Source organism: Lampetra planeri, chromosome 14, assembly GCF_965212315.1.
Source record: "Lampetra planeri chromosome 14, kcLamPlan1.2.h2, whole genome shotgun sequence".
Lineage (NCBI taxonomy): Eukaryota > Metazoa > Chordata > Hyperoartia > Petromyzontiformes > Petromyzontidae > Lampetra > Lampetra planeri.
Window position 1 is genome coordinate 699829 of NC_136120.1, and position 17711 is coordinate 717539.

Below are 17711 nucleotides of genomic sequence, written 5' to 3' on the forward strand. Positions count from 1 at the left end.
CTGTCCCGCATCATCACCAGGCTTGATCTTCGATTGCTGACTGAAGTGTTCCCCAGGCAGTCGCCATCTCTTATGGTCTCACGATTCCACGTAAATCTCGTGAACAGATTCCAATGCACCATCAACTCTCGAGCGAGCTGCCGGTGTTGGAGGTGCCAGGATAGCAGGACTCGTGGAGGCACCTCCAACAGCTTTACTGGTAGTCTAGTGGTTAGGATTTGCCATTTCACCGCAGCGGCCTGGGTGAGAATCCCTGTCAAAGAAAACTTTTTACGTAAATAAAAAAGTTAACTATTTTTTTACTTAAAACTTTCGTGACTGCAGGAATTAATATTCTTGGTTCGTTAGGTAAAGTCACGTAAATAAAAAACCAAAAAATAATAAAAAAATTCAATTCAAAAGAAAAAAATAAAATAAAGATGAAAATGCATTGAAAATTATGAAAGAAAAAAAACCAACAATAAAAAGAGTTAAATAAAATAAAAAATGCGAAGGTTTTTTTGCTTTTATGATTTTCCATTCATTTTTTAATTTTTGTTACTTAAAAAAAAACATTAGTATTTTGTTTAATTTTTATTTCTATTTACGTGACTTTACCGAATTTAACAGGACCCTGCGGGGTGGGCTGGTAGGAATAATACTTAGTACCGGTACAGGGATATCGACCGGGTATAGAGGAGTTAAAGAAAAAATTACTGTATTCTAGTGTAATGTTAATTAAAAGTGTTTGTTTTGACAAGAAACGCTGTGAGATTTAAAGACTCGCAGTCTTTCATTTCCAAACGATCACATCTGAGATTAATTGACCACCACCTTTTGCACTAGGCCTCGCGAAGCCTCCCGCACTAGGCCTCGCGAAGCCTGCCGCACTAGGCCTCGCGAAGCCTGCTGCACTAGGCCTCGCGATGCCTTCTCTGCAGTAGACTTAGCGAAGCCTTCTGCACTAGGCCTCGCGAAGCCTCTGCAGTAGGCCTCGCGAAGCCTTCCCTGCAGTAGGCCTCGCGAAGCCTTCTCTGCAGTAGGCCTCGCGATGCCTTTTCTGCAGTAGGCCTCGCAAAGCCTGCCGCACTAGGCCTCGCGAAGCCTGCCACACTAGGCCTCGCGCCGTGCTTTTCGTGCACAAATAAGGCGATTAAATGTATCTCGTCTCTGTGTTAATAAATGTATCTTGTCTCTGTGTTAAAAAAACGTGCTGCGTTTCAGTAAAGTAAATTTGAAGCGAAGTTTAAAGTTTCACCGTGAGGCGCCGGAAGCGACGGCCATCTTGTTTAGTTCACAGATCGCAGGGGGCGCGGGCGGCCATCTTGTCGGACAGACGGACGGACGGACACATTAATCTATTGGTGGTCTGGTCCACTTCGTTCCTACCAATATCAATACTATAAATACTTTACCGAATTAATCAATACTATAAATACTTTTAATTCAGGTATTCGTGGAACTGCTTTGAAAATGAAACCAAAATACTATTTTCCTTACGGGGATTCGATCCAGAGCGGGGGCGGAGGGAGCGCCAAAACCTAACCAGTTGCCACACCAGAGAAATTGGTGATTGTGCCTCCACGTGTCCTGTTTTCCCGCATTATCACCAGGCTTGAACTTCTACTCCTGACCGAAGGTTTTCCCAGGCAGTCGCCATCTCTTACGGTATCACGATTCCACAGTCAAACCCGTGAACAGATTCCATTGATCCATCAACTCTCGAGCGAGCTCCCGGTGTTGGAGGTGCCAGGACAGCAGGACATGTGGAGACACCTCAACCAGCTTCCCTGGTGGTCTAGTGGTTAGGATTCGGCGCTCTCACTGCCGCAGCCTGGATTCGATTCTCGGTCAGGGAACAATTTTTATAAATAATAAAAAAGTTATTTTCTTCTTTACGGAAACGTTTAACTGCTTTAAAAAAGACACCAAGAGCCTCATTCCGTGACCGGGAACTGAACCCAGACCGCTGCACTGAGAGCGTCGAATTTTAATCACCAGACCACCAGGGAAGTTGTTAGATGCACCTCCACGTGTCCTGCTGTCCCGCATCATCACCAGGCTTGATCTTCGATTGCTGACTGAAGTGTTCCCCAGGCAGTCGCCATCTCTTATGGTCTCACGATTCCACGTAAATCTCGTGAACAGATTCCAATGCACCATCAACTCTCGAGCGAGCTGCCGGTGTTGGAGGTGCCAGGATAGCAGGACTCGTGGAGGCACCTCCAACAGCTTTACTGGTAGTCTAGTGGTTAGGATTTGCCATTTCACCGCAGCGGCCTGGGTGAGAATCCCTGTCAAAGAAAACTTTTTACGTAAATAAAAAAGTTAACTATTTTTTTACTTAAAACTTTCGTGACTGCAGGAATTAATATTCTTGGTTCGTTAGGTAAAGTCACGTAAATAAAAAACCAAAAAATAATAAAAAAATTCAATTCAAAAGAAAAAAATAAAATAAAGATGAAAATGCATTGAAAATTATGAAAGAAAAAAAACCAACAATAAAAAGAGTTAAATAAAATAAAAAAAATGCGAAGGTTTTTTTGCTTTTATGATTTTCCATTCATTTTTTAATTTTTGTTACTTAAAAAAAAACATTAGTATTTTGTTTAATTTTTATTTCTATTTACGTGACTTTACCGAATTAAACAGGACCCTGCGGGGTGGGCTGGTAGGAATAATACTTAGTACCGGTACAGGGATATCAACCGGGTATAGAGGAGTTAAAGAAAAAATTACTGTATTCTAGTGTAATGTTAATTAAAAGTGTTTGTTTTGACAAGAAACGCTGTGAGATTTAAAGACTCGCAGTCTTTCATTTCCAAACGATCACATCTGAGATTAATTGACCACCACCTTTTGCACTAGGCCTCGCGAAGCCTCCCGCACTAGGCCTCGCGAAGCCTGCCGCACTAGGCTTCGCGAAGCCTGCTGCACTAGGCCTCGCGATGCCTTCTCTGCAGTAGACTTAGCGAAGCCTTCTGCACTAGGCCTCGCGAAGCCTCTGCAGTAGGCCTCGCGAAGCCTTCCCTGCAGTAGGCCTCGCGAAGCCTTCTCTGCAGTAGGCCTCGCAATGCCTTTTCTGCAGTAGGCCTCGCAAAGCCTGCCACACTAGGCCTCGCGAAGCCTGCCGCACTAGGCCTCGCGCCGTGCTTTTCGTGCACAAATAAGGTGATTAAATGTATCTCGTCTCTGTGTTAAAAAATGTATCTTGTCTCTGTGTTAAAAAAAAACGTGCTGCGTTTCAGTAAAGTAAATTTGAAGCGAAGTTTAAAGTTTCACCGTGAGGCGCCGGAAGCGACGGCCATCTTGTTTAGTTCACAGATCGCAGGGGGCACGGGCGGCCATCTTGTCGGACAGACGGACGGACGGACACATTAATCTATTGGTGGTCTGGTCCACTTCGTTCCTACCAGTATCAATACTATAAATACTTTACCGAATTAATCAATACTATAAATACTTTTAATTCAGGTATTCGTGGAACTGCTTTGAAAATGAAACCAAAATATTATTTCCCTTACGGGGATTCGATCCAGAGCGGGGGCGGAGGGAGCGCCAAAACCTAACCAGTTGCCACACCAGAGAAATTGGTGATTGTGCCTCCACGTGTCCTGTTTTCCCGCATTATCACCAGGATTGAACTTCTACTCCTGACCGAAGGTTTTCCCAGGCAGTCGCCATCTCTTACGGTATCACGATTCCACAGTCAAACCCGTGAACAGATTCCATTGCTCCAACAACTCTCGAGCGAGCTCCCGGTGTTGGAGGTGCCAGGACAGCAGGACATGTGGAGACACCTCAACCAGCTTCCCTGGTGGTCTAGTGGTTAGGATTCGGCGCTCTCACTGCCGCGGCCCGGATTCGATTCTCGGTCAGGGAACAATTTTTATAAATAATAAAAAAAGTTATTTTCTTATTTACGGAAACGTTTAACTGCTTAAAAAAGACACCAAGAGCCTCATTCCGTGACCGGGAACTGAACCCAGACCGCAGCACTGAGAGCTTCGAATTTTAATCACCAGACCACAAGGGAAGTTGTTAGATGTACCTCCACGTGTCCTGCTGTCCCGCATCATCACCAGGCTTGATCTTCGATTGCTGACTGAAGTGTTCCCCAGGCAGTCGCCATCTCTCATGGTCTCACGATTCCACGTAAATCTCGTGAACAGATTCCAATGCAACATCAACTCTCGAGCGAGCTCCCGGTGTTGGAGGTGCCAGGATAGCAGGAAACGTGGAGGCACCTCCAACAGCTTCACTGGTAGTCTAGTGGTTAGGATTTGCCATTTCACCGCAGCGGCCTGGGTAAGAATCCCTGTCAAAGAACACTTTTTACGTAAATAAAAAAGTTAACTATTTTTTAACTTAAAACTTTCGTGACTGCAGGAATTCATATTTTTGCTTTGTTAGGTAAAGTCATGTAAACAAAAAACTAAAAATAATAAAAAAATTCAATTCAAAAGAAAAAAATTAAATAAAGATGAAAATGCATTGAAAATTATGAAAGAAAAAAACCAACAATAAAAAGAGTTAAATAAAATAAAAAATGCGAAGGTTTTTTGCTTTCATGATTTTCCATTCATTTATTTTTTTTTGTTACTACAAAAAAAACATTAGTATTTTGTTTACTTTTAATTTCTATTTACGTGACTTTACCGAATTAAACAGGACCCTGCGGGGTGGGCTGGTAGGAATAATACTTAGTACCGGTACAGGGATATCGACCGGGTATAGAGGAGTTAAAGAAAAAAGTACTGTATTCTAGTGTAATGTTAATTAAAAGTGTTTGTTTTGACAAGAAACGCTGTGAGATTTAAAGACTCGCAGTCTTTCATTTCCAAACGATCACATCTGAGATTAATTGACCACCACCTTTTGCACTAGGCCTCGCGAAGCCTCCCGCACTAGGCCTCGCGAAGCCTGCTGCACTAGGCCTCGCGAAGCCTGCTGCACTAGGCCTCGCGAAGCCTTCTCTGCAGTAGACTTAGCGAAGCATTCTGCACTAGGCCTCGCGAAGCCTCTGCAGTAGGCCTCGCGAAGCCTTCCCTGCAGTAGGCCTCGCGAAGCCTTCTCTGCAGTAGGCCTCGAAATGCCTTTTCTGCAGTAGGCCTCGCAAAGCCTGCCGCACTAGGCCTCGCGAAGCCTGCCACACTAGGCCTCGCGCCGTGCTTTTCGTGCACAAATAAGGCGATTAAATGTATCTCGTCTCTGTGTTAATAAATGTATCTTGTCTCTGTGTTATAAAAACGTGCTGCGTTTCAGTAAAGTAAATTTGAAGCGAAGTTTAAAGTTTCACCGTGAGGTGCCGGAAGCGACGGCCATCTTGTTTAGTTCACAGATCGCAGGGGGCGCGGGCGGCCATCTTGTCGGACAGATGGACGGATGGACACATTAATCTATTAGTGGTCTGGTCCACTTCGTTCCTACCAGTATCAATACTATAAATACTTTACCGAATTAATCAATACTATAAATACTTTTAATTCAGGTATTCGTGGAACTGCTTTGAAAATGAAACCAAAATACTATTTCCCTTACGGGGATTCGATCCAGAGCGGGGGCGGAGGGAGCGCCAAAACCTAACCAGTTGCCACACCAGAGAAATTGGTGATTGTGCCTCAACGTGTCCTGCTGTCCCGCATTATCACCAGGCTTGAACTTCTACTGCTGACCGAATGTTTTCCTATGCAGTCGCCATCTCTCATGGTGTCACGATTCCACAGTCAATCCCGTGAACAGATTCCATTGCTCCATCAACTCTCGAGCGAGCTCCCGATGTTGGAGGTGCCAGGACAGCAGGACATGTGGAGACACCTTAACCAGCTTCCCTGGTGGTCTAGTGGTTAGGATTCGGCGCTCTCACCGCTGCGGCGTGGGTTCGATTCCTAGTCAGGGAACACTTTTTTATAAATAATAAAAAAAAGTTATTTTCTTCTTTACGGAAAAGTTTAACTGCTTTAAAAAGACACCAAGAGCCTCATTCTGTGACCGGGAACTGAACTCAGACCGCAGCACTGAGAGCTTCGAATTTTAATCACCAGACCACCAGGGAAGTTGTTAGATGTACCTCCACGTGTCCTGCTGTCCCGCATCATCACCAGGCTTGATCTTCGATTGCTGACTGAAGTGTTCCCCAGGCAGTCGCCATCTCTCATGGTCTCACGATTCCACGTAAATCTCGTGAACAGATTCCAATGCACCATCAACTCTCGAGCGAGCTCCCGGTGTTGGAGGTGCCAGGATAGCAGGACACGTGGAGGCACCTCCAACAGCTTCACTGGTAGTCTAGTGGTTAGGATTTGCCATTTCACCGCAGCGGCCTGGGTAAGAATTCCTGTCAAAGAACACTTTTACGTAAATAAAAAAGTTAACTATTTTTTAACTTAAAACTTTCGTGACTGCAGGAATTCATATTTTTGGTTTGTTAGGTAAAGTCACGTAAACAAAAAACTAAAAATAATAAAAATGCAATTCAAAAGAATAAAAATAAAATAAAGATGAAAATGCATTGAAAATTATGAAAGAAAAAAACCAACAATAAAAAGAGTTAAATAAAATTAAAAATGCGAAGGTTTTTTGTTTTTATCATTTTCAATTGATTTTTAATTTTGTCTTCGTATTTTTTTATTGTATGGTTTTTTGCTTTTATGATTTTCCATTCATTTTTTATTTTTGTTACTTTGAAAAAATATTGTCCTTTGTATTTTGTTTGCTTTTTATTTCTATTTACGTGACTTTACCGAAGTAATCAATAATATGAATACTTTTAATTCAGGCATTCGTGGAACTGCTTTGAAAATGAAACCAAAATACTATTTCCCTTACGGGGATTCGATGCCGAGCGGGGGCGGAGGGAGCGCCAAAACCTAACCAGTTGCCACACCAGAGAAATTGGTGATTGTGCCTCCACGTGTCCTGCTGTCCCGCATTATCACCAGGCTTGAACTTCTACTGCTGACCGAAGGTGTTCCTAGGCAGTCGCCATCTCTTATGGTATCACGATTCCACAGTCAATCCCGTGAACAGATTCCATTGATCCATCAAATCTAGAGCGAGCTCCCGGTGTTGGAGGTGCCAGGACAGCAGGACATGTGGAGACACCTTAACCAGCTTCCCTGGTGGTCTAGTGGTTAGGATTCGGCGCTCTCACCGCCGCGGCCCGGGTTCGATTCCCGGTCAGGGAACTCTTTTTTATAAACAATAAAAAAAAGTTATTTTCTTCTTTACGGAAAAGTTTAACTGCTTTAAAAAAGACACCAAGAGCCTCATTCCGTGACAGGGAAGTGAATCCAGACCGCAGCACTGAGAGCTTCGAATTTTAATCACCAGACCACCAGGGAAGTTGTTAGATGTACCTCCACGTGTCCTGCTGTCCCGCATCCTCACCAGGCTTGAACTTCTACTGCTGACTGAAGTGTTCCCCAGGCAGTCGCCATCTCTCATGGTCTCACGATTCCACGTAAATCTCGTGAACAGATTCCAATGCACCATCAACTCTCGAGCGAGCTCCCGGTGTTGGAGGTGCCAGGATAGCAGGACACGTGGAGGCACCTCCAACAGCTTCACTGGTAGTCTAGTGGTTAGGATTTGCCATTTCACCGCAGCGGCCTGGGTAAGAATTCCTGTCAAAGAACACTTTTACGTAAATAAAAAAGTTAACTATTTTTTAACTTAAAACTTTCGTGACTGCAGGAATTCATATTTTTGGTTTGTTAGGTAAAGTCACGTAAACAAAAAACTAAAAATAATAAAAATGCAATTCAAAAGAATAAAAATAAAATATAGATGAAAATGCATTGAAAATTATGAAAGAAAAAAACCAACAATAAAAAGAGTTAAATAAAATTAAAAATGCGAAGGTTTTTTGTTTTTATCATTTTCAATTGATTTTTAATTTTGTCTTCGTATTTTTTTATTGTATGGTTTTTTGCTTTTATGATTTTCCATTCATTTTTTATTTTTGTTACTTTGAAAAAATATTGTCCTTTGTATTTTGTTTGCTTTTTATTTCTATTTACGTGACTTTACCGAAGTAATCAATAATATGAATACTTTTAATTCAGGCATTCGAGGAACTGCTTTGAAAATGAAACCAAAATACTATTTCCCTTACGGGGATTCGATGCCGAGCGGGGGCGGAGGGAGCGCCAAAACCTAACCAGTTGCCACACCCGAGAAATTGGTGATTGTGCCTCCACGTGTCCTGCTGTCCCGCATTATCACCAGGCTTGAACTTCTACTGCTGACCGAAGGTGTTCCTAGGCAGTCGCCATCTCTTATGGTATCACGATTCCACAGTCAATCCCGTGAACAGATTCCATTGATCCATCAAATCTAGAGCGAGCTCCCGGTGTTGGAGGTGCCAGGACAGCAGGACATGTGGAGACACCTTAACCAGCTTCCCTGGTGGTCTAGTGGTTAGGATTCGGCGCTCTCACCGCCGCGGCCCGGGTTCGATTCCCGGTCAGGGAACTCTTTTTTATAAACAATAAAAAAAGTTATTTTCTTCTATACGGAAAAGTTTAACTGCTTTAAAAAAGACACCAAGAGCCTCATTCCGTGACAGGGAAGTGAATCCAGACCGCAGCACTGAGAGCTTCGAATTTTAATCACCAGACCACCAGGGAAGTTGTTAGATGTACCTCCACGTGTCCTGCTGTCCCGCATCCTCATCAGGCTTGAACTTCTACTGCTGACCGAAGGTGTTCCTAGGCAGTCGCCATCTCTTATGGTATCACGATTCCACAGTCAATCCCGTGAACAGATTCCATTGATCCATCAACTCTCGAGCGAGCTCCCGGTGTTGGAGGTGCCAGGACAGCAGGACATGTGGAGACACCTTAACCAGCTTCCCTGGTGGTCTAGTGGTTAGGATTCGGCGCTCTCACCGCCGCGGCCCGGGTTCGATTCCCAGTCAGGGAACTCTTTTTTATAAGCAATAAAAAAAGTTATTTTCTTCTTTACGGAAAAGTGTAACTGCTTTAAAAAAGACACCAAGAGCCTCATTCCGTGACAGGGAACTGAATCCAGACCGCAGCACTGAGAGCTTCGAATTTTAATCACCAGACCACCAGGGAAGTTGTTAGATGTACCTCCACGTGTCCTGCTGCCCCGCATCATCATCAGGCTTGATCTTCGATTGCTGACTGAAGTGTTCCCCAGGCAGTCGCCATCTCTTATGGTCTCACGATTCCACGTAAATCTCGTGAACAGATTCCAATGCACCATCAACTCTCGAGCGAGCTCCCGGTGTTGGAGGTGCCAGGATAGCAGGACACGTGGAGGCACCTCCAACAGCTTCCCTGGTGGTCTAGTGGTTAGGATTCGGCGCTCTCACCGCCGCGGCCCGGGTTCGATTCCCGGTCAGGGAACTCTTTTTTATAAACAATAAAAAAAGTTATTTTCTTCTTTACGGAAAAGTTTAACTGCTTTAAAAAAGACACCAAGAGCCTCATTCCGTGACAGGGAAGTGAATCCAGACCGCAGCACTGAGAGCTTCGAATTTTAATCACCAGACCACCAGGGAAGTTGTTAGATGTACCTCCACGTGTCCTGCTGTCCCGCATCCTCACCAGGCTTGAACTTCTACTGCTGACCGAAGGTGTTCCTAGGCAGTCGCCATCTCTTATGGTATCACGATTCCACAGTCAATCCCGTGAACAGATTCCATTGATCCATCAACTCTCGAGCGAGCTCCCGGTGTTGGAGGTGCCAGGACAGCAGGACATGTGGAGACACCTTAACCAGCTTCCCTGGTGGTCTAGTGGTTAGGATTCGGCGCTCTCACCGCCGCGGCCCGGGTTCGATTCCCGGTCAGGGAACTCTTTTTTATAAGCAATAAAAAAAGTTATTTTCTTCTTTACGGAAAAGTGTAACTGCTTTAAAAAAGACACCAAGAGCCTCATTCCGTGACAGGGAACTGAATCCAGACCGCAGCACTGAGAGCTTCGAATTTTAATCACCAGACCACCAGGGAAGTTGTTAGATGTACCTCCACGTGTCCTGCTGCCCCGCATCATCATCAGGCTTGATCTTCGATTGCTGACTGAAGTGTTCCCCAGGCAGTCGCCATCTCTTATGGTCTCACGATTCCACGTAAATCTCGTGAACAGATTCCAATGCACCATCAACTCTCGAGCGAGCTCCCGGTGTTGGAGGTGCCAGGATAGCAGGACACGTGGAGGCACCTCCAACAGCTTCACTGGTAGTCTAGTGGTTAGGATTTGCCATTTCACCGCAGCGGCCTGGGTAAGAATCCCTGTCAAAGAACACTTTTTACGTAAATAAAAAAGTTACATTTTTTTTTACTTAAAACTTTCGTGACTGCAGGAATTCATATTCTTGGTTCGTTAAGTAAAGTCACGTAAATAAAAAGCGGCCTGGGTAAGAATCCCTGTCAAAGAACACTTTTTACCTAAATAATAAAGTTAAAAATGTTTTTACTTAAAACTTTCGTGACTGCAGGAATTCATATTCTTGGTTCGTTAGGTAAAGTCACGTAAATAAAAAACAAAAAAATAATAAAAAAATTCAATTCAAAAGAAAAAAATAAAATAAAGATGAAAATACATTGAAAATTATGAAAGAAAAAAACAAACAATAAAAAGAGTTAAATAAAATAAAAAATGCGAAGGTTTTTTGCTTTTATGATTTTCCATTCATTTTTTTTTTATTTTTGTTACTTAAAAAAAAAACATTAGTATTTTGTTTACTTTTTATTTTTATTTACGTGACTTTACCGAATTAAACAGGACCCTGCGGGGTGGGCTGGTAGGAATAATACTTAGTACCGGTACAGGGATATCAACCGGGTATAGAGGAGTTAAAGAAAAAATTACTGTATTCTAGTGTAATGTTAATTAAAAGTGTTTGTTTTGACAAGAAACGCTGTGAGATTTAAAGACTCGCAGTCTTTCATTTCCAAACGATCACATCTGAGATTAATTGACCACCACCTTTTGCACTAGGCCTCGCGAAGCCTCCCGCACTAGGCCTCGCGAAGCCTGCCGCACTAGGCCTCGCGAAGCCTGCTGCACTAGGCCTCGCGAAGCCTTCTCTGCAGTAGACTTAGCGAAGCCTTCTGCACTAGGCCTCGATAAGCCTCTGCAGTAGGCCTCGCGAAGTCTTCCCTGCAGTAGGCCTCGCGAAGCCTTCTCTGCAGTAGGCCTCGCGATGCCTTTTCTGCAGTAGGCCTCGCAAAGCCTGCCGCACTAGGCCTCGCGAAGCCTGCCGCACTAGGCCTCGCGCCGTGCTTTTCGTGCACAAATAAGGCGATTAAATGTATCCCGTCTCTGTGTTAATAAATGTATCTTGTCTCTGTGTTAAAAAAACGTGCTGCGTTTCAGTAAAGTAAATTTGAAGCGAAGTTTAAAGTTTCACCGTGAGGCGCCGGAAGCGACGGCCATCTTGTTTAGTTCACAGATCGCAGGGGGCGCGGGCGGCCATCTTGTCGGACAGACGGACGGACGGACACATTAATCTATTGGTGGTCTGGTCCACTTCGTTCCTACCAGTATCAATACTATAAATACTTTACCGAATTAATCAATACTATAAATACTTTTAATTCAGGTATTCGTGGAACTGCTTTGAAAATGAAACCAAAATACTATTTCCCTTACGGGGATTCGATCCAGAGCGGGGGCGGAGGGAGCGCCAAAACCTAACCAGTTGCCACACCAGAGAAATTGGTGATTGTGCTTCCACGTGTCCTGTTTTCCCGCATTATCACCAGGCTTGAACTTCTACTCCTGACCGAAGGTTTTCCCAGGCAGTCGCCATCTCCTACGGTATCACGATTCCACAGTCAAACCCGTGAACAGATTCCATTGCTCCAACAACTCTCGAGCGAGCTCCCGGTGTTGGAGGTGCCAGGACAGCAGGACATGTGGAGACACCTCAACCAGCTTCCCTGGTGGTCTAGTGGTTAGGATTCGGCGCTCTCACCGCCGCGGCCCGGATTCGATTCTAGGTCAGAGAACAATTTTCATAAATAATAAAAAAAGTTATTTTCTTCTTTACGGAAACGTTTAACTGCTTTAAAAAAGACACCAAGAGCCTCATTCCGTGACCGGGAACTGAACCCAGACCGCAGCACTGAGAGCTTCGAATTTTAATCACCAGACCACCAGGGAAGTTGTTAGATGCACCTCCACGTGTCCTGCTGTCCCGCATCATCACCAGGCTTGATCTTCGATTGCTGACTGAAGTGTTCCCCAGGCAGTCGCCATCTCTTATGGTCTCACGATTCCACGTAAATCTCGTGAACAGATTCCAATGCACCATCAACTCTCGAGCGAGCTCCCGGTGTTGGAGGTGCCAGGATAGCAGGACTTGTGGAGGCACCTCCAACAGCTTCACTGGTAGTTTAGTGGTTAGGATTTGCCATTTCACCGCAGCGGCCTGGGTGAGAATCCCTGTCAAAGAATGCTTTTTACGTAAATAAAAAAGTTAACTATTTTTTTACTTAAAACTTTCGTGACTGCAGGAATTCATATTCTTGGTTCGTTAAGTAAAGTCACGTAAATAAAAAGCGGCCTGGGTAAGAATCCCTGTCAAAGAACACTTTTTACGGAAATAAAAAAGTTAAAAATTTTTTAATTAAAACTTTCGTGGCTGCAGGAATTCATATTCTTGGTTCGTTAGGTAAAGTCACGTAAATAAAAAACAAAAAATAAATAAAAAAATTCATTTCAAAAGAAACAAATAAAATAAAGATGAAAATGCATTGAAAATTATGTTAGAAAAAAACCAACAATAAAAAGAGTTAAATAAAATAAAAAATGCGAAGGTTTTTTGCTTTTATGATTTTCCATTCATTTTTTTATTTTTGTTACTTAAAAAAAACATTAGTATTTTGTTTACTTTTTATTTTTATTTACGTGACTTTACCGAATTAAACAGGACCCTGCGGGGTGGGCTGGTAGGAATAATACTTAGTACCGGTACAGGGATATCGACCGGGTATAGAGGAGTTAAAGAAAAAATTACTGTATTCTAGTGTAATGTTAATTAAAAGTGTTTGTTTTGACAAGAAACGCTGTGAGATTTAAAGACTCGCAGTCTTTCATTTCCAAACGATCACATCTGATATTAATTGACCACCACCTTTTGCACTAGGCCTCGCGAAGCCTCAAGCACTAGGCCTCGCGAAGCCTGCCACACTAGGCCTCGCGAAGCCTGCTGCACTAGGCCTCGCGAAGCCTTCTCTGCAGTAGACTTAGCGAAGCCTTCTGCACTAGGCCTCGCGAAGCCTCTGCAGTAGGCCTCGCGAAGCCTTCCCTGCAGTAGGCCTCGCGAAGCCTTCTCTGCAGTAGGCCTCGCGATGCCTTTTCTGCAGTAGGCCTCGCAAAGCCTGCCGCACTAGGCCTCGCGAAGCCTGCAGCACTAGGCCTCGCGCCGTGCTTTTCGTGCACAAATAAGGCGATTAAATGTGTCTCGTCTCTGTGTTAATAAATGTATCTTGTCTCTGTGTTAAAAAAACGTGCTGCGTTTCAGTAAAGTAAATTTGAAGCGAAGTTTAAAGTTTCACCGTGAGGCGCCGGAAGCGACGGCCATCTTGTTTAGTTCACAGATCGCAGGGGGTGCGGGCGGCCATCTTGTCGGACAGACGGACGGCCACATTAATCTATTGGTGGTCTGGTCCACTTCGTTCCTACCAGTATCAATACTATAAATACTTTACCGAATTAATCAATACTATAAATACTTTTAATTCAGGTATTCGTGGAACTCCTTTGAAAATGAAACCAAAATACTATTTCCCTTACGGGGATTCGATCCAGAGCGGGGGGTAGGGAGCGCCAAAACCTAACCAGTTGCCACACCAGAGAAATTGGTGATTGTGCCTCCACGTGTCCTGTTTTCCCGCATTATCACCAGGCTTGAACTTCTACTCCTGACCGAAGGTTTTCCCAGGCAGTCGCCATCTCTTACGGTATCACGATTCCACAGTCAAACCTGTGAACAGATTCCATTGCTCCAACAACTCTCGAATGAGCTCCCGGTGTTGGAGGTGCCAGGACAGCAGGACATGTGGAGACACCTCAACCAACTTCCCTGGTGGTCTAGTGGTTAGGATTCGGCGCTCTCACCGCCGCGGCCTGGATTCGATTCTCGGTCAGGGAACAATTTTTATAAATAATAAAAAAAGTTATTTTCTTCTTTACGGAAACGTTTAACTGCTTTAAAAAAGACACCAAGAGCCTCATTCCGTGACCGGGAACTGAACCCAGACCGCAGCACTGAGAGCTTCGAATTTTAATCACCAGACCACCAGGGAAGTTGTTAGATGCACCTCCACGTGTCCTGCTGTCCCGCATCATCACCAGGCTTGATCTTCGATTGCTGACTGAAGTGTTCCCCAGGCAGTCGCCATCTCTTATGGTCTCACGATTCCACGTAAATCTCGTGAACAGATTCCAATGCACCATCAACTCTCGAGCGAGCTCCCGGTGTTGGAGGTGTCAGGATAGCAGGACTCGTGGAGGCACCTCCAACAGCTTTACTGGTAGTCTAGTGGTTAGGATTTGCCATTTCACCGCAGCGGCCTGGGTGAGAATCCCTGTCAAAGAACACTTTTTACGTAAATAAAAAAGTTAACTATTTTTTTACTTAAAACTTTCGTGACTGCAGGAATTCATATTCTTGGTTCGTTAGGTAAAGTCACGTAAATAAAAAAACAAAAAATAATAAAAAATGCAATAAAAAATAATAAAAATAAAATAAAGATAAAAATGCATTGAAAATTCTGAAAGAAAAAAAACAACAATAAAAATAGTTTAATAAAATTAAAAATGCGAAGGTTTTTTGCTTTTATTATTTTCAATTGATTTTTAATTTTGTCTTCGTATTTTTTTATTGTATGGTTTTTTGGTTTTATGATTTTCCATTCATTTTTTATTTTTGTTACTTTGAAAAAATATTGTCCTTTGTATTTTGTTTGCTTTTGATTTATATTTACGTGACTTTACCGAATTAATCAATAACATAAATACTTTTAATTCAGGCATTCGTGGAACTGCTTTGAAAATGAAACCAAAATACTATTTCCCTTACGGGGATTCGATCCCGAGCGGGGGCGGAGGGAGCGCCAAAACCTAACCAGTTGCCACACCAGGGAAATTGGTGATTGTGCCTCCACGTGTCCTGATGTCCCGCATTATCACCAGGCTTGAACTTCTACTGCTGACCGAAGGTTTTCCCAGGCAGTCGCCATCTCTTATGGTATCACGATTCCACAGTCAATCCCGTGAACAGATTCCATTGATCCATCAACTCTCGAGCGAGCTCCCGGTGTTGGAGGTGCCAGGACAGCAGGACATGTGGAGACACCTTAACCAGCTTCCCTGGTGGTCTAGTGGTTAGGATTCGGCGCTCTCACCGCAGCGGCCCGGGTTCGATTCCCGGTCAGGGAACTCTTTTTTATAAGCAATAAAAAAAGTTATTTTCTTCTTTACGGAAAAGTTTAACTGCTTTAAAAAAGACACCAAGAGCCTCATTCCGTGACAGAGAACTGAATCCAGACCGCAGCACTGAGAGCTTCGAATTTTAATCACCAGACCACCAGGGAAGTTGTTAGATGTACCTCCACGTGTCCTGCTGTCCCGCATCATCACCAGGCTTGATCTTCGATTGCTGACTGAAGTGTTCCCCAGGCAGTCGCCATTTCTTATGGTCTCACGATTCCACGTAAATCTCGTGAACAGATTCCAATGCACCATCAACTCTCGAGCGAGCTCCCGGTGTTGGAGGTGCCAGGATAGCAGGACACGTGGAGGCACCTCCAACAGCTTCACTGGTAGTCTAGTGGTTAGGATTTGCCATTTCACCGCAGCGGCCTGGGTAAGAATCCCTGTCAAAGAACACTTTTTACGTAAATAAAAAAGTTAACTATTTTTTTACTTAAAACTTTCGTGACTGCAGGAATTCATATTCTTGGTTCGTTAGGTAAAGTCACGTAAATAAAAAACAAAAAATAATAAAAAATGCATTTAAAAAGAATAAAAATAAAATAAATATAAAAATGCATTGAAAATTATGAAAGAAAAAAACCAACAATAAAAAGAGTTAAATACAATTAAAAATGCGAAGGTTTTTTGCTTTTATTATTTTCAATTAATTTTTAATTTTGTCTTCTTATGTTTTTATTGTATGGTTTTTTGCTTTTATGATTTTCCATTCATTTTTTATTTTTGTTGCTATGAAAAAATATTGTCCTTTGTATTTTGTTTGCTTTTCATTTCTATTTACGTGACTTTACCGAATTAATCAATAATATACATACTTTTAATTCAGGCATTCGTGGAACTGCTTTGAAAATGAAACCAAAATACTATTTCCCTCACGGGGATTCGATCCCGAGCGGGGGCGGACGGAGCGCCAAAACCTAACCAGTTGCCACACCAGAGAAATTGGTGATTGTGCCTCCACGTGTCCTGCTGTCCCGCATTATCACCAGGCTTGAACTTCTACTGCTGACCGAAGGTGTTCCTAGGCAGTCGCCATCTCTTATGGTATCACGATTCCACAGTCAATCCCGTGAACAGATTCCATTGATCCATCAACTCTCGAGCGAGCTCCCGGTGTTGGAGGTGCCAGGACAGCAGGACATGTGGAGACACCTTAACCAGCTTCCCTGGTGGTCTAGTGGTTAGGATGCGGCGCTCTCACCGCCGCGGCCCGGGTTCGATTCCCGGTCAGGGAACTCTTTTTTTATAAGCAATAAAAAAGAGTTATTATCTTCTTTACGGAAAAGTTTAACTGCTTTAAAAAAGACACCAAGAGCCTCATTCCGTGACAGGGAACTGAATCCAGACGGCAGCACTGAGAGCTTCGAATTTTAATCACCAGACCACCAGGGAAGTTGTTAGATGTACCTCCACGTGTCCTGCTGTCCCGCATCATCACCAGGCTTGATCTTCGATTGCTGACTGAAGTGTTCCCCAGGCATTCGCCATCTCTTATGGTCTCACGATTCCACGTAAATCTCGTGAACAGATTCCAATGCACCATCAACTCTCGAGCGAGCTCCCGGTGTTGGAGGTGCCAGGATAGCAGGACACGTGGAGGCACCTCCAACAGCTTCACTGGTAGTCTAGTGGTTAGGATTTGCCATTTCACCGCAGCGGCCTGGGTAAGAATCCCTGTCAAAGAACACTTTTTACGTAAATAAAAAAGTTAACTATTTTTTTACTTAAAACTTTCGTGACTGCAGGAATTCATATTCTTGGTTCGTTAGGTAAAGTCATGTAAATAAAAAACAAAAAATAATAAAAAATGCATTTAAAAAAAATAAAAATAAAATAAATATAAAAATGCATTGAAAATTATGAAAGAAAAAAACCAACAATAAAAAGAGTTAAATACAATTAAAAATGCGAAGGTTTTTTGCTTTTATTATTTTCAATTACTTTTTAATTTCGTCTTCGTATGTTTTTATTGTATGGTTTTTTGCTTTTATGATTTTCCATTCATTTTTTATTTTTGTTGCTATGAAAAAATATTGTCCTTTGTATTTTGTTTGCTTTTTATTTCTATTTACGTGACTTTACCGAATTAATCAATAATATACATACTTTTAATTCAGGCATTCGTGGAACTGCTTTGAAAATGAAACCAAAATACTATTTCCCTCACGGGGATTCGATCCCGAGCGGGGGCGGAGGGAGCGCCAAAATCTAACCAGTTGCCACACCAGAGAAATTGGTGATTGTGCCTCCACGTGTCCT

The 17711-nt window shown here is 43.2% G+C and overlaps 7 non-coding genes across 7 annotated transcripts; all 7 read left to right on the forward strand.

The window, feature by feature from the left end:
* Positions 1-7094: 7094 nt before the first annotated feature.
* TRNAE-CUC (transfer RNA glutamic acid (anticodon CUC)) lies at positions 7095-7166 on the forward strand. Its single transcript has one exon. It is a non-coding gene; the product is annotated as a tRNA-Glu (tRNA).
* A 1216-nt stretch (positions 7167-8382) lies between these two features.
* On the forward strand, positions 8383-8454 carry TRNAE-CUC (transfer RNA glutamic acid (anticodon CUC)). Its single transcript has one exon. It is a non-coding gene; the product is annotated as a tRNA-Glu (tRNA).
* Positions 8455-8832: 378 nt separating this feature from the next.
* TRNAE-CUC (transfer RNA glutamic acid (anticodon CUC)) lies at positions 8833-8904 on the forward strand. Its single transcript has one exon. It is a non-coding gene; the product is annotated as a tRNA-Glu (tRNA).
* Positions 8905-9281: 377 nt separating this feature from the next.
* Positions 9282-9353, forward strand: TRNAE-CUC (transfer RNA glutamic acid (anticodon CUC)). The gene has a single exon. It is a non-coding gene; the product is annotated as a tRNA-Glu (tRNA).
* Positions 9354-9731: 378 nt separating this feature from the next.
* On the forward strand, positions 9732-9803 carry TRNAE-CUC (transfer RNA glutamic acid (anticodon CUC)). Its single transcript has one exon. It is a non-coding gene; the product is annotated as a tRNA-Glu (tRNA).
* Positions 9804-15326: 5523 nt separating this feature from the next.
* TRNAE-CUC (transfer RNA glutamic acid (anticodon CUC)) lies at positions 15327-15398 on the forward strand. The gene has a single exon. It is a non-coding gene; the product is annotated as a tRNA-Glu (tRNA).
* Positions 15399-16615: 1217 nt separating this feature from the next.
* Positions 16616-16687, forward strand: TRNAE-CUC (transfer RNA glutamic acid (anticodon CUC)). Its single transcript has one exon. It is a non-coding gene; the product is annotated as a tRNA-Glu (tRNA).
* The last annotated feature ends 1024 nt before the right edge of the window (positions 16688-17711 follow it).